Source organism: Physeter macrocephalus, chromosome 9 (assembly GCF_002837175.3).
Source record: "Physeter macrocephalus isolate SW-GA chromosome 9, ASM283717v5, whole genome shotgun sequence".
NCBI classification, from domain to species: domain Eukaryota; kingdom Metazoa; phylum Chordata; class Mammalia; order Artiodactyla; family Physeteridae; genus Physeter; species Physeter macrocephalus.
The window spans coordinates 30,485,625-30,505,133 of NC_041222.1; the positions used below are offsets into that span (position 1 = coordinate 30,485,625).

The 19,509-nt window shown below is 41.5% G+C and overlaps 1 pseudogene; it reads right to left on the reverse strand.

Annotated features, from left to right (window-relative positions):
* Positions 1 to 9,497: 9,497 nt before the first annotated feature.
* The window catches only part of LOC102983084 (40S ribosomal protein S6-like), a 10,761-nt pseudogene continuing 749 nt past the window's right edge, over positions 9,498 to 19,509 (reverse strand).

The following is a 19,509-nucleotide window of genomic DNA, read 5'->3' on the forward strand; positions in this document are numbered from 1 at the left end:
GCAGAGATCATATCCATAACATGGAAGTATGAGAAAGTGGCCTCTTTATTAAAACAGTATAAATTCATCTGAAGCTGAAGAGAACAGCTTCAGGATTAGAGCTTCTAGGTAAAAAGAAATCACTGTAAACCTGGTCCTCAATTCTTTTACCCTCTTTTCTGCTCCATGTGAGATTGTTTATGCTGTCACTAACCAGCATGTAAGGCCTCCAAAAAAAATTCTACTCCCTCTTGTAAACCGTACCTCAGATATAGACTGAAATCTCCTTCTTGGCACACTCTCACAATAGCTGTCCAAAACTACAAAGAATGTAAAAATAACCACGTTTCTCAAGTACAGGTTTATGATGGCGAGACTAAGAAGTCCTAATGTCCTGGTACCCTTTCACCACCCCATAGAAGCTATGGTCGATTGGTTCATTTGTTCAGTATCTGCTCTAATTTCCATCTACACTGCAGAAGTTAGAAAGATACAAACGAAATTTCCCAAATGCTCTTGCCGCTGCGTTGCAAATAGGAAATAGGTTCTCCAGTCGCTAGCACTGAATTTAGCGGGGAGAAGGTGGAGAGAGAGGGAATGGTTTGGGCAGTGTCTATTTTGCCAGCAAGGCTAAAGTTCTCTGAGGCACATGTAGCCCTCCTCAGCCACAGTACTGGAGTACACAGTACAGCTGGAGTACTGTGGTCCTAGAGCCAGCACTGGGGCCAGTGGCGATCTAGGTCCCTGGCTGTCTTATGGCAGCAAAGGCGGCTACTACTTGGGTGTGTTATTTCTACAAAATTGTGTTGAGGGGCTTCCCTGGTGGCGCAGTGGTTGCGCGTCCGCCTGCCGATGCAGGGGAACCGGGTTCGCGCCCCGGTCTGGGAGGATCCCACATGCCGCGGAGCGGTTGGGCCCGTGAGCCATGGCCGCTGGGCCTGCGCGTCCGGAGCCTGTGCTCCGCAACGGGAGAGGCCATAACAGAGGGAGGCCCGCATACCACAAAAAAAAAAAAAAAAAAAAAAAAAAAAAAAATTGTGTTGAAAATCATTACTGGGAGGCCCAGTCTGGAGCCCACTCCCTCTAGCCCAACCACAATTCTGTAATAACCTAAGTCCTGGTATTAAATACTTTTCTGCTTAAAATAGCTAGAATAATACGGTTACAATCCCCTTGGAATCCTTTTCTTGCAGCTTTGTTGTTGCTGTGGTCATTTTTTTCTCTAGCCAACATCTTCTCTTTTCCTGGCTCCCCATCCTTCTTCCTCCAACCCTACCCATCCTGTACTAGAAACTGATTTAATAATGTTGCCTTTCTCAATATGGGAGTTAGAGTCCAGGGTCATACCTCTTGCTTCTCAATTCCCTCAAGGTTATAAACCACCCCACTCAGTTTGCTTTCCAGCCCAAAGATTCCGTTTCTCATTAGGAAGGACACTCTTCTTTACGAATGATTTACAGACACTCAACTGAGGCGCAGTGAATAACTTAGCCCAGTGAGGGCTTCTGCATCTACTCACTTTGGGAAAAACGTGCCCCTTTTTCCCAGTGTCAAATAGTTCCACCAACTACAAATCCCTCAAAGAAGAATACCCCAAGAACACAAACCTGAAGAATTTCCCAAGAACACAAACTCAGTAACAAATAGATAATGAGAATTAGCACACACAAAACTGCAGGATGGACATAGGAATAGAGCCTCAGCTTTCACAGTTTACAATGTGTTTACTCATAAACATTAAAAACAAGGGCCTTTTGCTTCCTCCTTACGTTCCACTCCTCTCACTCCCTTCTTAAAAGATGAGGTTCACCCTCTTATGCTGAAATCACATTTTGATCTTATTAAACAGTTACACAACCAGGTTGTGAGCACTTTGACATCAAGAACTGCCTTACCCATCTTTCCATCCTCAGCACCTAGCACTGGGCCTGGCCCAAGTTACCATGTGCATTCTAGCAACAATTCTGTGACACCAACTGGATGTCTTACAACTCAATTATATTCTTTTTTAATTGAAATATAGTGGATACAACTCAATTATATTCTGACACTAACTACCAGAGTTATTACAGACCTCACAGGTTAAGGGCGCAGTCCCATAAGACTGTCCCCACTTCAGAGACCAGCCACAAGTCTTTGGTGTCCCCAAATTACTTGCACTTCTTCCCAGATGGCTACAAATTTGAGGGTTGTTACAATACCCTTTAAGTTTCATAATTCAGTAGAATGACTTTCAGAACTCACTGAAAGCACTACACTTACAGCTACCATTTTATTATAAAAGTTATAACTTAAGAACAACTAAATGGAAGAGGTGAACAGGACAAGGTCTGGGGAAGGGAGATGCAGAGTCCATCCCTGTGGACTCAAGGGTGTGCCATCCTCCTGGGACATTGATCGATATGTTCATAAGCTTGGAAGCTCTCTGAGCCTTATTTTTCAGAGTTTTTATTGAGGTTTCACTAGTTGGACATGAGTGATTAAATCACTGGTCACATGTTTGAATTCAATCTTCAGTCCCCCTTCTCTCCATGGAGGTTTGGGGCGGGGGCGGTGCTGAAAGTTCCAACCCTGTAATAATGAGCTGGTCTTTCTAGCATGGTCAGCCCCTCCCTGGAAACTATGTAGGGCCCCAGCATGAATCACCTTATTAGCAGAAACTCAGGTATGGTGGGAAGGGGCTTGTAAGGAATTAAAACAGACACTCCTATCAGGAAAATTCCAAGAGTTTTTGAAGCTCTGTGCCAGGAAGCAGGGACAAAGACTGGATATATGCTTTATTATATCACACCATCTGAGACACATTTGTCAAATTGAGTTCAGTTGGCTACCTCCAGCTTCCTGTTAGTCACTTTGTAAAAATTAAATGCCAGGGTCTTCAGTTCTAGGATCAAAATTCTCCCCCTGGAAGTAATGATCTTTAAGCTCTTCCTTGACTATTCATTCAAAACACAGCTTAAATAATCCCCAGTAAAAAGCCTGAATTTGTCTCTTTTAACTACAGATGATAGGAAATGAATTCCACCACCCCAGATGGGCATTCGGGGCTTTTGTATATTAACTATTAGCATTTTTATATCACCTTTGAAGTTGCTATTGTGGGGATATCAGATACTTTTATGGCCCAGAGTCTAGGTGAATATACTGCCCTGCCAGCCAGAGTAAATATCAAGTGTGTTGAGTTTTATCAAGGTGTGCACTCAGTAGAATAAGACATTGCCTTGTGCATTGAAGCAGTTTTGTTTTTAACTACAAAAATGGAATAAGAGGGCTTCCCTGGTGGTGAAGTGGTTGAGAGTCCGCCTGCCGATTCAGGGGACGCGGGTTCGTGCCTCGGTCTGGGAAGATCCCACATGCCGCGGAGCGGCTGGCCCCGTGAGCCATGGCCGCTGAGCCTGCGCGTCCGGAGCCTGTGCTCTGCAACGGGAGAGGCCACAACAGTAAGAGAGGCCTGCGTACCGCAAAAAAAAAAAAAAAAAAAAAAAAATGGAATAAGAGGATAGAGATGTATAGTTACTATGCTTCAGGGCTTATATTACTTTGATTAGAAGAAATAAAAGCTACAGGAAAGATTTACTTAGGTATGGAAGGAAAATATTAGCTAGATAGATTAGATAAGTAGGTAGATAGGTAGGTAGATAGATGATTTACATTTATATATACACATATATGGGCACATATAAATGCATGTATTTGAATATACAGGGAGTCAGTGAGCTTTTTTCCGCAAAGGGGTAAATAGTAAATATTTTAGGCTTTAAAGACCACATGGTCTCTGTCACAATAACTCAACTCTGCCATTATAGTAGGAAAGCATCTATAGACATTACATAAAGGAATGGTTGTGGCTGTGTTCTAATAAAATTTTCTTTATGAACACTGAAATTTGAGTGTTTTGGAATTTTCATGTCACAAAATAATATTCTTTGTTTGATTTTTTTCAACTATTTAAAAATGTAAAAACATTTTTTGCTCTCAGACCATACAAAAATAAGCAGTGGCCACAGGCTGCTGGCTCTTGTTGTAGACAACAAAGGTTAATCTAGTGATGATGTCTCTTTTCTCAGGTTGCATGATCCGAGTGAAACTGCATCAGCTTGGGACTCTAACAGGTGAGTTATTTGAATTCCACTGGACATTAAAAAAAATCCTCATAAATAATATTATCCCTCGATCTCTCTGGCCCACTCTCACACGCTGCTCCCCTCTCTCCCTCCTCTGTCTCTATCTCATTCTTGAAAGACAACATGGGTTTAATGGCACATGTGCCCCAAATACTTCCAACATTGATTGTTCATGTTATTAATATCAAGGTAACATAGCTGGTGACAGCCTCTTTCATTGATTCATAATTCATGTCCCTGTTAAACGGTATCTGATCCAATGAGTTATCTATATTTCACTCTGAATATGCTAATGTTGTCAGTTGATACCAAAGGAAAAACCACAACTTATTTCTTTCTTTACTGAGGAATTAAGGGAGAAAATGCCTCTGTTGTGGGTGCGTAGGAAATCCCAAGGCCTGGAAAATACCTCTGACTTTGAAAGATCAAATCCTGTTCAAGTCGAAATCAAACTGCCTCTTAGAGATTCTGCCCAAGTCAGTGGTGGTTGTCCTATGGCAAATGGCAGTATTTCTTATGTACTAGCTTCACGGAGTTTCAAGAGATAGCTTTCCTTTACAAATATATTTCAGGAAGTGGTTGTATTTTTTAAAGCAATTTTAAAAACTCTGTTTAAGTGAATAGGTTCATCAATCAGAAAGCCCAAAGGAAGGTGGAGAACAAAAGGGCAAAGTTTTTTTTCATTGTTATTAAAGCAGAGAAATAATATCTGAGGCCTGAGGCTCAATTTGTGAAGAGCATGATCCACAGGACTCCTGTTCAAGGTAGGCAGCTGCTGAGACACTTCAAAAGATCATCTTTATTGCAGAACAATTGCCTGACCCAGTTTCCTGGTCAGCAACATGCTTTTGTAGAAACTTCAGGAACTGATGAAAAAGCTCAGCCAAGTTAGCATGTGTACTTTCATCTGGGGCTATCGGGGGGAGAAATATGGAAAGGTTTCCAGGTCCCTTGGATTTAACACTTCCAGGTGTAGTGACACAGAAGCAAAGAATAAAACAAAAGATATGAGCATGTTTTAAAAGGCAGTATCTGACTTCTTGGCAAATGTGCTTGATATTAGGATTTGTAGAACACAGAGGTCTTTCTGTATTCATAGTCTTTTGCCTATCAAAATATTTTGATATCTTAATAAAATCCTACTGTAAAGTACATTTTGACCATTGACTAAGAATTCACTGCCTTGATATAGAAAGATAGTCTTCCACCCAGTCTTGTGTCTCATTGCACAGCAACAATCCTTAGTGCATAAGCATCTAAACAATATTTTATTTGGAATTCCAACATGCATCATAAAACTAACATAAAGAGAAACAATGTATGTTTTAATGATTTCGAAAGGGAAAACACATTTCCACAAATGGCTCTAAATTAAGTTCCATTCATTGAATGCTGGAAAATATGACATCTTTTAGCAAAGAACTCTTCAGCTTTTTATTTTAAGCATCTGTATACTTATATTTATCAGTAAAAAGAATCTTTCAAAAGAGCTATTCAATTTTAAAATCTCCTTATCCAGTTTTTTCGTTCTTCAGGGTAATTTTGGAAAATTTCATCTTAATTCATTTTTAGCCTTACTTGTTGTATTAGTTTCCTAGGGATGCTATAAAAAAGTACCAAAACCAAAGTGACTGAAAACAACAGAAATCTATAGTCTCACAGTCCTAGAGGCTAGAAATCTTAAATCAAACGGTCCACAGAGCCAAACTCTCTCTGGTGGTTCTAGGGGAGAATCCTCCCTTATGTCCTCCAGCTTCTAGTATTTTCCAGTAATCCTTGATGTTTCTTGATTTATAGATAGATCACTATAGTCACATGGCTGTCTTTCTCCCTGTGTTTCTTTACATGGTCTTACCTCTGTGCACATCTGTCTCTGTGTCCAAATTTCCCCTTCTTTAAGGACACTGGTCATGTCGGATTCGGACGCATCTTAATGACCTCATTTTAACTTGATTACCTTGGTAAACACCCTGCTTCCAAATAAGGTCACATTGTGAGATACAGAGGCTTAGGACTTCAACACATCTTGTGGGGGGGGGGATACAATCAACCCATGATATATTTATTGTTATGTATTTAATATAGTAATAACATTTTTGTTGTTTATGTATAGAGTGTGGCTACAAAAATTCAACAGCAACAAAGAAAGTGACACTTAGTGATCCCTAAGTCATTTCCAGTTGCCTTAGGCCTTCACAGCTTGGGATGTCTGCCCACAAATGTAGCTCGGTCCAGCCCATCCCAGGCAACCTGCAGGACAGAAGCAGGTCTGGATCTCTTTCTGGAAGGACTTTTCCTGAAGTTCCTAATAAAATATCTGGGCACTTATTCTGACCCTGTGTTAGAATTCACTTCCAGGCCCTCCAGGTCCCAGCAGCCATAGTGATTCTACAAATGAGCTAGCACCAATGGAGCAGAGAAGTCCAGATTGCAATTACTCTACAGCTCCTCTGATGACCCATCACTCCTGGCTGGCACTGTGGCATTGGGAGACAATACGGCTCACAGACCTATTAAGCCTTCGGCATTTGAGTGTTTGGAAAATTTGGTTTCAAACAGATAAATGTTAGAGCGTAAAGCAGTGGCTCAATTTGAATCATCTGCTAAGATCTAAGATCTAAAGAAATGCTGGTTGCTGGTCCTCACTCCTGTGGGTGTAACTGAATCAGGTTTCTGTGCAGCCAGAGCACCAGCATTTTAAAAGCTTCCCATGCATTTCTAGCATACAGCCAAAGGTGAGAACAGATTATATAGCTCAGCACTCTTCAGACATTAACATATCTAGGAATCATTAAAATGCAGATTCCGATTCCACAGGTCTGGGGTGGGGCTCGAGATTCTGCTTTTCTAACAGGCTCCCAAGGGACGGTAAAGCTCTTGATCCACTGACCACACTTTAGCAGCCAGGATCTAGAGAGCTAATTCTCCAAGGGGATGCACGATGGAGTAACGGGCAGAGCTGTGTAAAAAACACCGATGCCTGGGTTTTACCTCCGGTGCTTCTGATTGAATTGGTCAGGAGTGCTGGCAGCATCAGGGCTTTTAAAAGCTTCACATGTGATTCTGAAGTGCAGCCCAGGTTGAGAACCACTGCTGTTGAGAAAAGGCAGAAACAGTCTTGTTGTTTCCACAAATCTAACAACGTGGGCAAGTGGGCTGCACTGGGCATCATCTTCAGTGGTGGCTACTGAGTCTGACTTCAGGGTTTGTGCAGCATCAAAACAAAGGCTGCCCAAGGAACCAGGTACCTGTGCATCACAGATTTTTAAGGACAGTTGGTAGGGGATCGGCAGGCAGAAGTGAGAAAGCAGACATGGCCAGTTCTGGGGGATGGTGTTCAAAGAGGTTAATTAACTCTCTTTTCATGTCAGTCAGCCGAGGCGTTTCTTAGTGCAGCCTGAGAGCTGAAACAAGCTTTTGTAACAGCCGTCAGAACTGTTGTAGCAGACCCTGATCCAGAGTGAGGAAGGCTAAATATCCCACTTCCCACCACCAGAATGGCATGGCCATATATCCAGTATTAGTTTCTGCAGGTTGTCCCAGAATCTGACATGGGTTGGCATTTTAGCACTCTCAGTTTGTCTGGGTTTGAACAAGAAATGGCCACTCCAGTCAAGTGGTAACCTGTGTGTTATAGGTTAAATCATGTCCCCCAGAATTCATGTGTTGAAGCCTTTACCCCCAGTACCCCAAAATATGACTCCTCTGTAAAGGAGAGAGGGCCTTTACAGAAGTTAAAATGAGGCTGTTAGGGTGGCCCTAATCCAGTCTGACTGGTATCCATATGAGGGGACATTTGGACACACTAAGAAATACACGAAAGACATGAAAACACATTTTAAACCTCTGCTTGAGTCACATCCACTAACATCCCATCGGTCAAAGCAGTCCACAAGGTCAAGCTCAAAGTCACAGGTGGGTATATATACTCTACCCACCGCAAAGCCATGGTAACGGCATGAATGTACCTTCTATTTAAAGGGAAGTGAAGAATTAGATTAATTTTTTGATCTACCACACTAGGTTCCATCAGTGTATTTTTAGCATTTGAGTGGCCATGGAATTGGTCTTAATAAATGAACTTTAGGGTCTTACCGTCAATCATATCTAGAATACTTGTCTCTGACAGCTTTCTGTGAAGCAGTCACTTCTCATTACTGAGACTCAGTTTCTTTAAAAATTAGGAGTCCGTTAACTTGATTGGCAATTACAGCATCCACTTGTTTGTTTAATTAGCTGCACATATTTAAAAGGATTTTATGTTAAAATCCAGTTACTCCTAACAAATTGGAGAATCTGACTGCAGTGAACATCAAAGCAACAGTCACCAGAAGTAGAGTTGCATCTGCCCCTTTAGATGTCAGCCCTCTCCTGACGCCACGGTCCCCACCAGGCAACTTCTCTCGTTAAGAATATGTGCTTGTCTCCTACTGGTATTTGAGTTTAGATGCCTCACTCTAGAGTATCCAGCTACAACATTCTGAGATTCTAAATTTAGAAAGGATAACTCCCAATACGGACTCATTCCCAATATTGCTCTTCATATAGTCTCTGTGTTTGTCAGTGTTTGGGGACAATTTCTAACCAGAACTTTTGCCCTGCACATAAGAATCGATTCTTCACCCTTTTTATTCACAATCAGAAGGGAATGCCTTCTGGTCACAAATGCTCCAGGTTTCCATGTTCTCTTAAGGTTTGAAAGTGATGTGGTGCTTAAGCTAACTTGTTCTGGGGATGGTTAGGAGCTCACCCTGAAGAGAAACACAGGGAGAGATCTTTTCAGGGCTCTTCCCTTCCCACGCGGCTTCCTCAGTCCATCAGCAGTGTTGTCAAAAGAATCATCTTCAACCAGCTTCCCTACTGTTGAAAGCAGCTTGTCTTTTGGATGCGCTGCAGCGATAAGTGGGCTTTCAGGCATACTCTGCTAACCCATGTTTCATCACAGTGTGTCTCTCACAGAGGAGACTGTCAGAGAAGAGACATCGGAACTTGGAAGTAAAATCACAGACAGGAGAGTGCACCCTGTAGCAAGAAGTGAGATTTAGAGGCGAGTGATGTTGTTACTGCTGTGTGTTGGTTTGGGCTGGGCAGCTGACCCAGAAAAGAGAGAAGGAAGAGGGTCCCAGGAGCAATACCTAAGAGGAGGCATGAGAACAGAGAAAAGTGAGAGAGAGATCCAGGAAAGCCAGAAGCACTATGGAAAGCAGGTTGAAGAAAGAATCCCTCTTTCTTTCTTTCTTTGACCCATTTGAACCCTAACTCTGACCCTTATGTGAGGGTACCCTTCCAGGAGCTAGAAATAACATTTTCAAAATCGTTTTGTGGTGAAATATATTCATAGATTTGTATCTCATTTAATCTTTTGTAATGTCTGATCTTGTTAATTTGTTACTCTTAGGAAATTATGTTTTTACTGGACTCAGAGGTGGAAGCTCGCAGCAGGTACAGCCTCTGTCTCTTGGCAGTCTGTTCCTGGCATTTTCCTTTGGCCTCTTTCATTCCCTTGGCCAAAAGTGTATCATATTCTGCTGGCTCGTCCTTAGTTTGCTTAGTATGCAGTTTCTTCAGAGCGATACACTGATGTTTGTGTCGCAGGAAACGTGGAGTAACAGGACACTGAATCATGAGCACTTTGGTCCTGGGTTTCTTACCTTCTTTGTTCAAGGGCTTCCTTACAACACACTAGTAGGCATCATCTTCAGAGAGATTGAAAATTTGCAATTCTGCTAGTTCTTTTGGGCCCCAGGTGACAAGCTGCAGTAGTATTAATCCAGGAATATCCTTCTCCCTTTTAAAAAAAAATAATAACCAAGTTGAGAACACTCAGACTGGCGTCTACAATGCAACCTTGAACAGATTTGTGCTCCTTTCTCCAGTTCTCCTTGGTCTATAGCAGGAATGCCCCTTACTCAGTGGCAGGCAAGCACAATCGTTTACTGTGCACCATTATCCCATTTTATATATGAAAAACAGAAGCAGAAAGAGAGATTCATTCCATAAATATTAGGTGCAAGATTTGAAACTATGTCTCTGCTGCCCCAGACCATGCTTCTTCCCCTACATGAAACAGCTGTCTTTAGATAAATATGTAGGGTTGGAACTAAGGCCTAAAACTCTGTTAAAACACTTCCCCAAATTCACACAGCTACTAAATAGCAAAGCTAGGATTTGAAACCAGTCTTTCTGACCCTAGGTCCTAAATTCTTAAGCACTTGGATGACTAGGATTTCTAAATCTTCTCATGTAGTTGGGTATCAATCTGGAGCTTAAATATATCCTGGGAAGGGGATTACATAAATTTATAACTATTGAGGAAAGTAAAGGAAGAATTATTGATCTTCCCAATTAAAATGAATCCTGTTGGCATACATGGCTCCCAGTATGCTGGTAGAGATTAGGGAAAGAACCAGGAGTCTCTGTGATCATTTCAGCCTGTGTGTGGGCATGGAGGACCTGGTACTCTGATAGAGACAGGGATACTGAGGTTAGGAGAAACATCTGGGTCTGATACCTGGTGAGTGGACACAGGCAAGTCATCCCAATGCAGTGGAGTAGAGGGTTCAGGGTCCAGTAAGATCAGAAACCAAGAATTAGAGTGAAAATAAAGCAAAAGTGATGACAGTAACCAAAGTTGGAGAGAATTATCTCTGTACTGTTTGGTAAACATTGTGTCTCCTACTTTGTGGGTGAAGAAATTGGGGTTGAGAAAATTTAGACACCTCGCCCAGTGCCAGAGTCAGAATGTGGCTGAACCAAGATTCAGACCCCCAAATGCCTGGCTCCTCAAGTAGCAAGATGAGGGCAAGGAGCTTTCAGGAGCAGGAGGGTTCAGGTTCATCTGGGCTATTAGGAAATTTACCAGCACTCAGTGAAAGCAGAGGGCCAGTTGCCCTCAGCATGGCCTTACAGAGGAAGTGCTCAAAAGCCAGCATCCCACAACAGGCACATTCTGAGAGAGGAGAGAACACTTGTTTTTAAATAAAGCCATTTAAAACTCGTGATGTGAAGACAGGAGAACAAAGCAGTAGATTCTTTACTCTCTTGGGGGAAATGCTCAAACTATTCAGGCAAAGGGAAGAAGGAAGGAAGGCAGGGAGAGAAGGGAACAGGGAGGAAGAGAGGAAAGAAGGAAAGGAGGGAGCAGAAGAGAAAGAAGTGAGGGAGGTGAAAGGGAGAATGAAAGGAGAGAAATGAAGGCAGAAGGGAAGAGATGGAGGGAGAGAGAAAAGAAAGAATAGAGGAATAAAGGAACTAAAGGAAAAAAGAGACTTTTAGAAGACTTGGAATCTACCACAAATTAGAGCCCTCAGCAGTGAATCTATAGATAGCTGTCACCGAAGGTTATTTTTAGATAATGAAATTAAATACACCTTTTTATCTTCTGTGCCCCCATAGATCATGAGTTCTGGAGATCATGGTCTACAATACATACGCAATCTTGATAATTCTCCAAGGACTTAGAACAATACTGTGCATACAGTGGGTGTTGAATAAATAAAAGGTTGACATTGATTGATAGTCTCTTCCCTAAAGGAAATTGATCTCCAATTCAAATCTCCAGCATAACACTGAGCAAGGTTAATCTTCATATCCCCACAGATGGAGACTAATGGGATAGGCCTAAATAGGCAGAAGTGCATCAGGAAACCAAATTGGGAAATGATAGCTATTGTCACCCAGGGAATTGCCAAAAGCGAATGTCACTCATGGCCCCCAGCTCCAACGTCTGAACATTTTTTATTCCCCATAGATATCAACAGACTGGTGAAAGAACACTTATACAAATGAAACACGCATATAAATAAAGTTTTAACAAATTCTTGAAAACTGACTTTAGCAAGTTGGTCACGAACAACTCTTAGTTATTTGCTTTTGAAAAATGGTAGCTGCTAAAATGTTGAAGGTAGGTGAAAGACAGTTCCTCCTCTTCATTCTCAAACCGAATCTCAGATGAAACACTGCCATATACAGAGACAAGTATTTAAAAAGCATACCTCAGCAAAGTGGCCCAGGACTTTGTAAACAAACATCCATTAGCAAGCTGACACTAAGTAGTTCATGCAACCTCGCCCAGTAAATTTAAAGAAGTCCTAACTTTTGTCCTTTCAGGTGCTCCTCAATATCTTAAGCCAGTCCACATATCTTAAATACCATTCATTTCACCAATGAGAGCCCATTTCTAATATCCAGTTGCCAGTTTCTCCAGTAAGAATCTATGTCAAATATTCACTACGCTGGTTAACAAAATTACCCGTGTGTATAAGCGATAAGGATAAAAAACATGCCTTTAATAGTTACCTCTGAAGTGTGGCCTTTGTTATTTAATGTTAGATAACCACGCAGGAAGTGTGGATTCCTATTTATAACAACTGCCCCTTGGGTAGAAAACTCAGCACATACATTTATATTATACTAGCGTTGTGTTGAGTATTTTAAAGTATATAACAAGCAACATAACATACATGATAAACCATATTTAAATATTTTCCTTTTCTCTTTAAAAATAACGATTTTAATGATTGGCAAATGAAGTACATTCCAATATAGACCCTAAATATACTCAATATTCTCTTCTTGAATGTGAGGGAATATAAAAGCAAAATTGCCTATTGTTTATATAAACACAAGAAAACCCAGCCACTCCCAGATAATTTCATACCCTGCGATATGACCAATATCCTATTTTGAGCAGCACCTTTTATGCTTGCCTTTTCAGCTGAGAAAGCACACATCAACTGAAGTCACTCGGCTTCCTAGTTTCTAGGTGTTTGGCTCAAACCCTGATTCCAAAGGCAACTCTGTTGTCCCACGTAAGACTGCGGTAAATGCCAGGAGACGTTCAGTCTTAGGTCCCCTCAGGCTCTGGCAGGTACAAGAAGCTCCGTGCCTGGACTCAGTGTAGTTCAGCTCCCAATATGTCCCAAACGTTTTTCTCAGCACCTTGACCCTAATATGGAAATTAGCTCCGTTCAACTGATTTTCAGAATATGCACACCTGTACTCTCTCCCTCCCTCCCTCACTCATTCACTCCCTTATTCAATGTCTTTACTAAAGGTTTGGCAAAGTTGAGGGCTTTATACCTCAAAATACAAAAATTTAAAATTTAACAGAAAACTACTTATTTTGGCTATTCTTCCACATAGACTGAGGTCCCACATCTGGTTGCTTACTCGTCCCTGCCACAGTGGTGTTACTGGTTTCATGACATAGTAGTTACATTATTTGGTAGAGCAGGGTTAGTTACTTTCCTTCAAAGTCTCTCTTCCCTCACCCCCCGTGCTTTCAAATTTTGCACCACTGGGTGATTTGATTTTTCCAGTAACACATTTCAGAATTGGGAGGAGCAACAAACGGCATTATAGTCACCATAATGGCCATTTTAAAGCCGTATTATGTGTAAGAAAGAAATATCAGGAGCACTCAGATCATAGGACAATTATCTAGAAATTTTTTTTATTACTTTTTTTGGCCGCGTTGGGTCTTTGTTGCTGTGCGCGGGCTTTCTCTAGTTGCGGCGAGAGGGGGCTACTCTTCGTTGCGGTGTGCGGGCTTCTCACTGAGGTGGCTTCTCGTTGCAGAGCACGGGCTCTAGGCGCGTGGGCTTCAGTAGTTGTGGTGCACGGGCTCAGTAGTTGTGGTTCGCGGGCTCAGTAGCTGTGGTGCACGGGCTTAGTTGCTCTGTGGCATGTGGGATCTTCCCGGACCAGGGCTCAAACCCGTGTCCCCTGCATTGGCAGGTGGATTCTTAACCACTGTGCCACCAGAGAAGACCATTTTTTTCTTTTTCTTTTGGCTAGAAATTTCTAATACAACTTTTCTAACTTTCATTCTGTGAATCATTAACACAAGAACTGTTAGCCAGCAAGGGTCATTTCTCCATTCTTCTATTCTCATGGAACCATACATTATTATGTTTCCCACATCTAGTTTTATGATATATAACCTTTCTTTAGTTTTCTACAGAAGAAAATATTGTTTTATTTCCTACGTGAACGAGATCTTACTCTCCCAGAGACAACTTTTCTCATTCTCTTTGGCTCGCTGAAGATGAAACTCTCTGAAGACGAAAAACTGACCCTTTGAGATTATAAACATAATCCACGGATATGTTTATATTCCCCCTGAGGTCTGAATTGTAAGGTGATAGAGAAAGAAGCTGACGTATTTATTCCGGATAATCTTCTCATGTTTGTTCCCTTTATTGTTATAAAAAGAAAAATCTGGGCTCTATTTGCCTATTCAAATGCAAATTAGGGAAATGTGGGCCCTAGTGTCTTCTGATGCCTGAATATGTGGAGATCAGAGAGCTTGAACTTAGGTAGCATGGGTAGGTATGTTTGCTTCCTGAGCAGTCCTGTCCAGGTGCCTGCAAGAAGTTTGGGGCGTGTGGGCTGCCAAGGACTGCACTTTTGTCCATGTAGAAATATATGTTTTGTGAAGGATAAGCAGCAGTGAAATAGCAAATCCATACGAGCAGTACTTCTCAAACTTTAATGTGGAAAGGAATTACCTGAGCTCTTACTAAGATACAGTTTCTGACTCAGCATGTCTAGGGTGGGGCTGAGATTCTTTCTAACCAGCTCTCCGGCAATGTCAATGCTACTGGTCCAAGTAGCAAGATGTTAGAGGGACTTCCCTGGTGGCGGAGTGGTTAGGAATCCGCCTGCCAGTGCAGGGGACACGGGTTCGAGCCCTGGTCCGGGAAGATCCCACAGGCCGCGGAGCAGCTAAGCCCATGCACCACAACTACCGAGCCCGTGCTCTAGAGCCCGTGAGCCACAACTACTGAGACCATGTGCCACAACTACTGAAGCCCATGTGCCTAGAGCCCGTGCTCCACAGCAAGAGAAGCCACGGCCATGAGAAGCCCGCGTACCACAACAAAGAGCAGCCCCAGCTCGACACAACTAGAGAAAGCCCGCACGCAGCAACAAAGACCCAATACAGCCAAAAATAAATAATTTTTTTTAAAAAAATGATGTTAGAGACAGTGAAGTCCTCATATGAACTCCAGAGGACATTCTAAATACAAGATTTGAATTTTATTTCAGTGGTACTAAGGACCTCATAAGTATATATTCTTTTAAATATCTGAATAAAGTCACACTATTTTAAATTTCCTTTTTGTGGAAGTATTGGGCTGGCCAAAAAGTTCGTTCAGGTTTTTCTGTACGATGTTACAGAAAAACCTGAACGAACTTTTTGGCCAACCCAATAACTAGCATACATAATAAGTGAGTAGATTATGCTTCATGGATTTTTCACAAAGCCATTTAACCACCATCCAGACCAAGGAAAAGAATATTACCAGCATCCCAGAAGCCTCCCCACACCCATGTCTAAATCACCATTTTCCCCCTCCTCCTCAAACCAACCTTACTCTTACAAGCAGAGGTTAGTTTTATCTGCTGTAAACTTTACATAAACAAAATCGTGCAGTAAGTACTCTTTTGTTTCTAACTTTATTCACCATTATTTTTGTGATATTCATCTACATTATTATATGTAGTTAGTTGTTTGTCATTCCTCTCTACCAGAGTCAACAAACTTTTTCTTGAAAGAGCCAGATAGTAAATATTTTCAGCTTTGGCTGCCATATGGGCTCTGGTAAAACTACTCAACTCTGCTGCTGTAGCATGAAAGCAGCCCCAGATGATACAGACGAATAGACCTGGCTCTATTCCAATTAAACTTTATTTTCAAAAGCAAACATAGGTCAGATTTGGCCTGTGGGTCATAGTTTACTGACCCCTGCTCTATTGCAGTCCATTGTAAGTATTTATTGCAATTTATCTCTCCATTTTCTTCTTAACGCGTATACTAGCTTTCTTGCTGCTATAATAAGTTATCACAAATTTAGCAGCTTAAAACAATACAAATTTATTATCTCCCAGTTCTGTAGGCCAGAAGTCCAGGTGGGCTCAACTAGCTCCTTTCTTCCAGGTCCTATAAGGCTGAAATCAAGTATTGGCTGGCCTGGGATCTTATCCAGAGGCTCTGGGAAAGAAATTGCTTCCTACTCATTCTGGTGGTTGATAGAAGATTGTCCCTTGTAATTGTAGGACTGAGGTCCCTGTTTCCTGGCTGGCTGTCAACTGGAAGCTTCCTTTAGTTCTTCCAGGTCACTCTTTAGTCCTTGCACATGGCCCCCTCAGTCTCAGAGCCAGCAACAACACATCAAGTCCTTCTCACACTTGGAATATCTCTTCTAGAAGCTGCATTGTTTTACGTTCCACATTTAAATGTACAGTTTTCCTCAGCTGATTTAGGATATGGTATAAGGGAGTGCTGAAGAATCATTCGTTTTTCCATGTGGCTATCCAGTGACCCAGCACTATTTAGTGACAGTACTGCCCTTTCTCCACTGCTCTGTGGTGTCAAATTGGCATCAATCAATGGCCATGTATATGTGAGTTTATGTTTGGACTACTCGTTCCATTGATCTGGTTCCCTATCCTTACACTGCTAATGACTATAGCTTTATTACAAGTGATATGATAGTGTAAGTAAGTCTTTGCATTTTGTTCTTCAGGATCATGAGTCTGACTGAGTTTGATCTGAGACTGATTTTGATTGGCATGTGCTACCTGGTAGGGAGTTTGTAAGGGTGGCCTCCATCTGCCTGTAACCACTGAAACTACCAATGCTTACTGTAAAGAACTAGGATTCACTGTATGAATTACTTGGCTATGGTCAGTTTGCTATGCATTGCTAGGAAATTTTGTACTTTATCCTAAAGGCAAAAGGAGGCAGTAAAACAACTTAAGCAAGCAATTAGAGTTTTTATTGCTTTTTAATAAAGAAGTTAGATGAGACCATGAGTTTCATGGTTAAATCTTGTTTTAAACAAATATAATAACAATCATAAAGAAGATGGGTGGTGAATCTGGAGTTTATTGAAGTGGTCAGAGCTAGAGATGACAGGGCCCTGAGATAGGCCTGTGACAATGGTTGTATAGAGCAAGTGGTAGATGTGAGAAAGATTTAATGGATGCTGCTTGGAGATCAATCACATCTAGGGTGTTGACTCCATTGATAAGGGGCATAATACCTAGCAATGCTACTGACAAAGAATTCTGGAGAAATTATGTATAAGGATAATGGGTTGAGTATTGAGCATGTTAAGATTAAGTTGCCTGCAACCTATCTAAATGGAAACATTTATCAGAGAGAAATAGGGGCTGGTGCTTGGCAGAGAAATCAAAGCTGGAAATAGATTTGGGGGAGTTTTCTGTATTTAGATGGTAATTGGAGCCATGATTGAATCAGACCATCCAGAGAATGTGTACAAAACAAGAATAAAAGAGTATTATGGATAGAATCTTGGTGATTGCACCATCTATAAGGCTTACTAAAAAAGGGAAGGTGGGGAATGATTTGTTGTAAAAATAGGAAGGGAATCAGGAACAAATAATAATCTTAGATCTACCTCGTGTTACAACTAACTCTTCAACCACAGAATTATTTCCATCTCAAAATAATAGAGACACAGATGTAGAGAACAAACCTATGGACACCAAGGGGAGAAAGCGGGGGCTGGGGTGGTGGTGGTGGGATGAACTGGGAGATTGGAACTGACATATATACACTAATATGTATAAAATAGATAACTAATAAGAACCTGCTGTATAAAAAATAAATGAAATTCAAAAAATATATATATATTGCACAGAAAAATATTGATCTTATCTTTGTCCTTTTCTGTAAGAATCCATCAAAATAGTGTTTTCTATAGTTGAAGCATTAACTATAATGTTAATAAAACTATATGACTATATCAGAGATTAAACTGAGGAAGTCATTCATAAATAATAATTTTCATGATGCAGCGAGGTAGCCTCATTTTAATTAAAAAACAAGTAATGACAGAGAAATGGAAGGGAAAAAGTCTCAGCTGGAATCAAGTGCTTAGGATTACAAAGAATAAAGGAAATTTTCCTTGGAGCATGGAGATGGTTAAGGTGAGGTGATTAAAATGAGAGGAATTTGGTGTATCCCTGTCTTCAATCCAGGGTTCTGTTTGCATCCACTGGTGAGACATTGGATATGTCCAGCTTCTGATGATATGGTTGGGAGTTCCTAGTCATCTCTCTGAAGTTCCTAGCAGGGCCCATACAATGAGATACCTGAGATGTGGATAATAGCGAAAACCAAGGCATGCTGGGACAGGAAAGCCACTCTCCCAGGCCAGCTGTCCTCAACCTGTGAAGAGTCTGTTGCCCTCGGGGCTCTTGAACACAACAACCAAAGGCCATTGGTTCACAGGTTCCATGTTCATTTCATCCAGTAAAGGAGTTGCTTCATCCACAGGGCAGCAAAACAATATAAAATTAGAGGAGGGAATCAAATCAATAGTCAGCCCAGCAGGAGACAGTGTGTGTTCTCATTTGAGCTGTTAGCAGGTGCACTGGGTGAATACAGATAAGTTGATAAATGGCTGATTCGATAGACTGGTAGCAAACACATGCTTTGCCAGAGATGACTTTTTAAGTCACCATACATCAAACAGACGGTGTCAGCCTTTGAGGATAAACCTGTGAAGCCTTGTTGTGCTCTTTGAACTACCTCTGAGACCGGAGACTGAAAAGGGGCTTGAGTATTCCTCTGAATCCACTGGGAGGATTGAAAGCTTCAAAGAGGAGAGCCATCATATCCAAGGGGAAATATACTGATTGAAGGAACCAGTGTGAAATAGTCTTTAATAATTAGCAGAAAGCTGGAATCGACTAGTGTTTTGCTGAGCTATATTTTATCTTTATTGGATTAACTGTGACACAGTAGGTTATGTCAAAGGGAATCTGCATGAATATTAAAAGTAAATGTGGTGTGAATAATAGATAACTTACATTAGATGCACCAGCATGCAGTAATTTTTATTCACCTACATAATTAGATTAAAACAAATCTGCTGAATAAAATACATTGTCTTACTATAATCTGGTTTGAAAACATCCAAAAGTTATGGCCATAAGGATGTTTGCTGGTATTTTACGTATAAATACATAATTCACCCTAAGAAATGTTTTCCAAAAGGTTCCTGGTAGTTACAAGAGTAGGTGATTGTGAACATCAATATTCTTACTGGTCTAGTAAGAAATGCCCTTAAGGTCAAATTAAGACTCCTACAATGCTCATACCAGAATAAAACAACCAACATGCAAGTTTTATGTTCACCTCTGGAAAATGAGCTGTATTTCTCTTTTGGGCTTGGAAAACTGGCATTAAGATTTTTCTGGGGCTTCCCTGGTGGCGCAGCGGTTGCGCGTCCGCCTGCCGATGCAGGGGAACCGGGTTCGCGCCCCGGTCCGGGAGGATCCCACATGCCGCGGAGCGGCTGGGCCCGTGAGCCATGGCCGCTGAGCCTGCGCGTCCGGAGCCTGTGCTCCGCAACGGGAGAGGCCACAG